Below are 8,017 nucleotides of genomic sequence, written 5' to 3'. Positions count from 1 at the left end.
AAAAAAGACTGAGTTGGAGCCAGAGGTATGGCCTCAGAGGGGATGGAAAGGGATTCTAGATTGTAGCAACCAGGACAAAGTTGGCATAGTCTGGTAGGCTCAAGTAAAACTGAATACTATATACTGTATATTTTCTTAACATTCCAGGGGGGTTCAGGAAAACACTACATAATTAAATATAGATTGATTGTTTGTGGCAAAATATATGCTCATATGGGTTCATAAATACCAGCAAATAGCCTCATTGAGTTCAGGTCAGATACTTCTGCCAAATAAGCTTAGGATAAATAAATTTGATTGTCAAATAAGTTACTAAGATAGAAAAATAAAAACTTGATATCCAGAACTTTCTGGACTTCAGAATTACAGACAAGGGATTTGTGGATCCTTATGAGACAAAACCTAGTAATTATTAGGTTTTCTATGTCTTGTACAATTAGTTAACTTCCTAGTTATAAAAATGCATCTGAAAGTACTTAAAATATTTTGCTCACTAAGAAAGATAAGCTTTTTCCTTTATGGGTTATGGAAAGATGTAAGATTGGGAAAGATAACTTTATGGAAAAATATAATTTTATGTGGAAAGATATAATCACCTGAATTTATTCTCTTAAAAATGAAGTTAGTTTTCTGCATATGGTAGAGGTATTAACCCCTTTGCATATTAAAGAAAAATGGCTTTAAAAAATGCCATGTGAGGAAATCAGTCACCCAATTCGATAAACATGTACTATTTGTTGTCATAGACTGTTCTAGATGCTGAGTACAATTCAAAGATGAAGAAGACAACTTAGTTTCTGCCTTCCAGGAGTTCACCATCTAGCAGTGGAGACAAATACGGAGTCCTAGTTTGCTCCCTCCCTCCCCCCTATGTAACATATCCCCTCTCTTTGACCCTTTAGGGTGCCTTAAATAGTATTTTTACAAAAAGTTAAAATGGAATAAGAATAGTAAATTGATAATATTTTTAGAACTATTAGAGTTGTCCATTTAAATGCTTTTATCAATGAGAAAGTGAATTATTGGAACAAATTGAAACATCAGAACACATACAGTTGACCTCCTCCTTAAGTTGAACTAGATTTCATAAACTGGACATGTACCACATATATGTATTGGTATAGTAAGCCTAGTTCCTTATGTTGATCACCTCTGTGTGTTGACTAATTTGTTAAGGTCCCTTGGGTGGTTAACTTACAGAGATCTTACTGTGCATACCACCCATCATTTAAAAAGTTGTCAAAGATGTATTTATTTTACCTGAAACACTTGTTCTTGAGTTTTAAAGCAGCAGGCTTTACATTTAGTCCAAAACTGTGGCTTTGGAGCTTTTCTCTGTATTTGAAATCGAATCCTTAAATCGAACCTAATTTCCTGCAGAAGTCGACATATCATAAAAATGAAGACTGCTCTGTTTGAAACAGGGGTGGTTTATGTCCCTTCCTGCCTGGCCTTCCCCAAGTCTCTAAAGACTTCCCTAGGCCCCATTAAAAAAGAAGAAAAAATGGAAAACTACTGGTCCAAAGTAGAGGTTGGCAAATTAATGCCCACTGGACAAAAGTGTCCCACTGTCTCTTTTAGTAAATAACATGTTCTTGGAACATAGCCAGGCCTATTTGTGTATTAAATGTGTATGGCTCCTTTCACAGCAAAATTGAGTAGTTAGGGCAAAGCCTGTATGACCCATGAAGCCTAAAATACTTATAATCAGGACCTTTACATAACAATTTTGCTGACCCTTGTTCCACAGGGTACTATTTTCTAGGATATTACAAAACTAAAAGTACCCTCAAATTAAATGGTTTAAACAGAATTGTATGATGCTACAAAATAGAGAAAAATAAAAATAAAAGCTTTTCCCACCTAGCTCATTCCCAATAATTACAATAACTGCACAGGTCTAAGTCTAGGATGGGTTTAAGGAAAATGTTTATGCTTGGCTAACTTCCTTATCTATATAGCAAGAACTCTGCTCTCCAAAGGCTAGAGGTCACAGCCACTGTGTAGAATAACTTGTCTGTGGGATGTTTGCTGTCTCTTCTTGACAAGAATAATACAAACTAGCAGTAACCTTGGAGGCTATTTTGCCCCAACCCCAAGGATAATCACTCAGAACATATATGTCTCAAGTACATTGTAGAGCAATTTCCTTCTTTCTTTTTCTTCTTTTCTTCTGTTTTCTCTTCTTTTCCCTTCCTTTCCCTTCCCTTTCCCCCCTTTCCTCCCCTCTCCTCCCTCCCTCCCTCCCTTCCTTCCTTCCTTCCTTCCTTCCTTTTTTATTTTTAGTGAGAGGGTGTTCACTCTGTTGCCCAAGCTAGAATGGTGGAGTGCAGTGGTGTGGTCATAGCTCACTGTAGCCCTAAACTCCTAGGCCCAAGTGATCTTCCTGCCTCAGCTTCTCAAGTAGCTAGAACTAGAGATGGGAGTCTCAGTATGTTGCCTAGGCTGGTCTTGAACTCAGAGGCACAAGCAGTCCTCTCATTTTAGCCTCCTAGAGTTCTGGGATTACAAATGTGAGCCACTACACCTGACCCAGGGGAAAAAAAATTATGTACAGGGTTAAGTGATTCGAGACAATAGTTTTTTTTTTTTTTTTTGAGACAGAGCCTCAAGCTGTCGCCCTGGGTAGAGTGCTGGGGCGTCACTGCTCACAGCAACCTCAAACTCTTGGGCTTAAGCAATCCTCTTGCCTCAGCCTCCCAAGTAGCTCAGCCTGCCACAACACCTGGCTATTTTTGGTTATAGTTATCATTGTTTGGCAGGCCCAGGCTGGATTCTAACCCGCCAGCTCTGGTGTATGTGGCTGGGGCCTTAGCAGCTTGAGCTACAGGCGCTGAGCCACTGAGACACGATATTGACATGAAAAGATTTAATATTGCAATTTCTGTGAAAGTTTGTATGGATTTTGAAGTATTAGAATCTGTGGTAATATTATGAATCTGGACAAAATTTGTCAGGGCTGAGGTAAAATTCTATAATCATCAACCCTCAGCTGTCTGTTTGAAGGGTTGGTTGTGTTACAGATTAAAATAGTTGGCATTTTAAAAATGGTTTCTGGCTTGGCGCCTGTGGCTCAAGTGGCTAAGGTGCCAGCCACATACACCTAAGGTGGCAGGTTCAAATCCAGCCTGGGCCCGCCAAACAACAATAACGGCTGCTACCAAAAAATAGCCGGGCGTTGTGGCAGGCGCCTGTGGTCCCAGCTACTTGGGAGGCGGAGGCAGGAGACTCGCTTGAGCCCAGGAGTTGGAGGTTGCTGTGAGCAGTGAAGCCATGGCACTCTACCCAGGGGGACAGCTTGAGGCTCTGTCTCAAAAAAAAAAAATAAATAAATAAAAATGGTTTCTATTTGGTTTTGAAATCTTTATTTTTCAGAATCAACCACTTTACCTTCTTAATGGTGATTAGTTTAAGTAGAGAAAGATAGTCTAGAAATGTGTTAAGAGACACAGAAAAGCCAGCTTGGGATTTAAAATGTTTTATTATTATATAACAGAATGTAGTCATGTTCAGAACTCTGGAAGAGCTAACCAGAATCATCCTAAACAGAAAAAAGGAATTTATTAGCTTGTGTAATCAAATACAGATTGCTAGTAGACTTTTTTGTTCCATTGTAATTAATAGATCAGAGAAAAATTTGAACGTAAGGTGAATTTTGCATTTGCTTATGCATAATTTTGCCAGGCAGAAACACTAGGTGGAAGCTGAAAACTATACCCAGCTGATTGAAGCCACATAGGAATGTACAAAATGTACACACACAGACAACTACTACCTACCAGTTCATTATGGTGTTCTAAGTGCCGTGCATTCACATCTAGTGTTAGAACTTTTGGTATGATTTCAGATAACCTTCTTGCCACCGTTTCCTAACAACACGTAAGTTGAAACCCTTCTGACACCTGCTTCCACAAGGAAACTTCAGAGTTTTTTCCAAATAAAGTATCATATTTCTTGTAGTAGTTATGTATTTCCTATTTAACATGTAAAACTGTGCTGCCATTTTTATTAGGTTCATATTTCTTGTGTGTGTGTCACTGATGAAGTTTTTGCATGTTGTGCCCCTAGTTCCATTTTCTCCCACAAGACCTGTAGTATTTATTGGAACAATTTTGCATAGCAGAATGATTTTTTTTTTTTTGCAGTTTTTGGCTGGGGCTGGGTTTGAACCTGCCACCTCTGGCAGATAGGGCCTGCACCTTACTGCTTTGAGCCACAGGTGCCGCCCTGCAAAGTGATTTTTTAGGAATGCTTGTGTCATCTTATAGCATAACTGACTGTAGTCCATATGATACAGCTTCAGGTATGAATGGATCCAGGACCCAAGATACAGGAATACTCTGTGTCCATCTCTTGTCTTTGTTTATCTCTGCTTTTTATTGTGCTTTGGCTTCAATTTTCCTATTGCAAACAGCTTCCTTATAGTTATGAAGATGGCTTCAAGTAACTTCAGCTTACAATGTCTTAATAACTCAATCCCAAAGGAAATGAGACTTTCTCTCCTCAATGTTTATATAGTAAATCTCCAGAAGGATGCTGATTGGTCTTAGGAAGCCCATTTAGCTCCCTAAGATAATTTGTCAGGCCTGGGTCATCTGATTGACACATACCAAATAGGGAGAGGTGACTATGATTATCTTCCTCACTAGGACTGCAAAGAATATGCAGTGGGTGTTTTTTTCCAAGAAAAGGATATTAGCAGAAAGGAACAACATGCTTACCATAAGTGATTAAGGGGTAAGTACCTATATTCATTTACATGACAAGAATTCATCATGTGTTAAATCAAAACAGATGTTTACATAATACTGTGTATAGGATAATCTTATTCATGTAAAATCACTTTCTACCTATCTATTATATATGTGTATAGCTATGTGTGTGGATAATTCCAGAAGAATATTCACAAAGGATCAATGGTGATTGTCTTTGGTCACTGATTAAAATAATAATAACAAAAGATTTGTGCCTTATCTATACCTTTGTATAATGATTGAATTTTCAACAGTGAATATATATTAATTTGGAAATAAGAAAATATTAAAAAAAGATATATAACTTGTCATATGCAAGGTAGATTTCCATACAAAATTAAGATCTGAGATTAATTTCTAACAGTGCATAACTATGAATCTGGGCCTATTATAGATAAAACACTTAGTTTCTGTAACAGTTCAATAAGTACCACCAAGAAGGTAGACTTAGAAAAAATACCGACAAAGAAAATCTTAGAATGCACTTAGTCTATCAGTAAAAAGTCATATTTTCTGCGCTGCAGGTCTGACATATAAAAATAATAAGTAATGGTAATTTCTAAAGCAACTGTGAAACAGTAAAACTGGGAAATTGATGTGAAGCTTCTAGGATCAAGGTATAATATTGGAGGTATACTTCCAATAATAATGACTAAGCATAATTTTGTTTTTCAGAACAATAAGCAGTATATATGACCTGATCTACAGAAACATAATCAAAAACATATGAACTTTATGCATCAAAAAATTACTCTAAATCATGAACTGGAAAAGGCATCTTTTTTTCTCCCTCATTCCACCATGACATCTTTATTTTTATAACTGCTGAAACTTCTATATAAATGGCAAACATTTATATATAAATATCAAATCATCAGACTAATATATAAGTACACATACACAGCAATAACTAGAACTTTATGGTGCTATAGACCTTGTACCCCCAAAATTCATATGTTGAAACCTAACTCCCAATGGATGGTATCTGGAGATGGGAAGGGACTTAAAAGTTTGCTTGTCCAAGGTGTATATTTGATACATGAATTCCTTCTACAAATTTCACCAAAAAATGGTCATTCAAGGACATGGAGTTTACCATTTATCCAATTTTTTTTTTGTAACTTCAAATGTTAACAAATTTCTTCATTTTATCTAGCCCAAATCTGCATTTCTATAACTTCTATCCACTCACTACAGTTCGGGTTACTAGATCTATACAAAACTTTTCATCTATTTAAAGCTGCTTATCAATTCTCTTTATGTTTCATGTTAGTAATATATACTGATGTGTTTACAGCAAATGTGTTCAGAGACACACATAAATGGGAATTTCAACGGTGCAATTAAGTCAGTACATTAAATAAATATACAATAATGTGTGTATATACTAAACATGTCCACCATATGTACAGGACATATGGTGGCATGTTCTATATGTGTATCTAGTGATAACATGTTACATTAGAATAGATCTTCATAATTCCGAGAGAGTTTCATCTATTATATTAATAATAAAAATTGCTACAACTTTTAGGGGTGGGACACAAATATAAGAGGGTTCTTATCTAACAAAAGCAATCAATGTAACCTGGTTCTGTGTACCATCAATGAACCCCAACAATAAAAAAAAATTGCTATCATTAAATTAGTGCTTAGTAGGTGCCAGGCATTACACTTAGTACTTTTCATGTGTTATTTCACTTAGTCCATATACTATATGAGGAAGATGCTACTATCATCATTCTTTTATAGGTAGGAAAAATGAGATTTAGAAGAATTAAGTAACTTTACCAGAAGTTCCCAGCTAGTAGTTAGCATTTAGGATTTGACCCCAAGTCAGTCTGAATCCAGAGCCTAAATTCTTAAGCACCTTAGGGTAGGAGAGATCATATTATCACTTTTACTTTACAAGTGTGAAACCTGAGATGTTGAGAGTTGTGACATGCCTATGGTCACATTTTCATTTATTTTATTATTTTGTTTTTTTATCTCCATGGAGTTTGCTCTAGTTTTACTACCTTGTAGCAAATGGGCCATGTTAATGAGTGAGGTATGTAAAATAATAATATTACAACAAGTAAAAGTTAAAGCAATTTGTTGGGTTTTTTTTTTCATTTTTTATTATATGCTTTATCTAAATGAGTAAATCTCAACATTGGGAGTTGTGGTTGGCAGAATTCTAAGATGGTCCCCAAGATTCCCAGTCCCTGGTATACATACATCTTCTAATTATTCAATCCAACACTAATCTAGATGCTGTTGTGAAGGAATTTTGTAGATGTAATTAAAGTCCCAAATCAGTTGACTTTAAGATTAGGAAGATTATACAGGTGGATCTGGACTAATCACATGAGCTCTTTAAAAACACAGATTTCACTGGCTAGTGAGGAAGAGGAAGTTAGAGAAATACACTCTCTCTGCCTGGCCTGGTAGAAAGCAAACATCTATGTTGTGAGTTAGCTATGGGGGCCCTCAGTGTGGAATATGGCCACGCCTCTGGGAGCTGAGAGTGACTTCCAGCTGATGACTAGCAGGGAAATGGGCACTTCAGACCTATGACTGAAGGTAACTAAATTATGCCAACAGCCAGAAGGAGCTTAGAAGAGGACCCCAAGATCCAGATGAAGAGGCAACCTGGCTGACCCTTGATTTCAGTCTTGTGAGACCCAGAGCAGAGAGCCCAGTTCACACTATACACAGGCTTCTGAATTACAGATCTGTGAGCTAATAAATTGCTATTGCCTTAAGGCATTAACCTTGTAATTTGTTACAAAGCAATAGAAAACTGCTAAAGGGATAAATATTCCTAACTTCCCTCGCCTGGCTAAGAACCACAGGTCTAGGTAGATCATGATAAAGACAAGTGTAATAACACATCAACAGGGGCTGTTTGCTTTCTGGAGACGTCCTTGAGTGTACTTGGAAATAAATGTAATGCTGGAGTAAACATGAAGGTGTTTCTCTCTTAAACAGTAAATTCAGGAAAAATAAGCTAACACGTGTTTAAAATATGAAAGAAGTGTTCAACTTTACATATATTTGCACATATGCACTGCCTACAAAATTTAACTCTATTTGCAAAATATTCTTCAGAATGCTGGTAATCCTTCCACCCACGTGATGATAGGGACCGTCTGATCCCTGCTTCTGTGATCTTTTCCCATTAGGTGAACTTATCTACCTTTAGAACTTGAGTTTAGGGCTCGGCGCCTGTGGCTCAAGCAGCTAAGGTGCCAGCCATATACACCTAAGGTGGCGGGTTC

Source organism: Otolemur garnettii, unplaced genomic scaffold (assembly GCF_000181295.1).
Source record: "Otolemur garnettii isolate 467f Iridium unplaced genomic scaffold, OtoGar3 scaffold00110, whole genome shotgun sequence".
Classification (NCBI taxonomy): domain Eukaryota; kingdom Metazoa; phylum Chordata; class Mammalia; order Primates; family Galagidae; genus Otolemur; species Otolemur garnettii.
Note: the sequence above shows the minus strand (reverse complement) of the source record.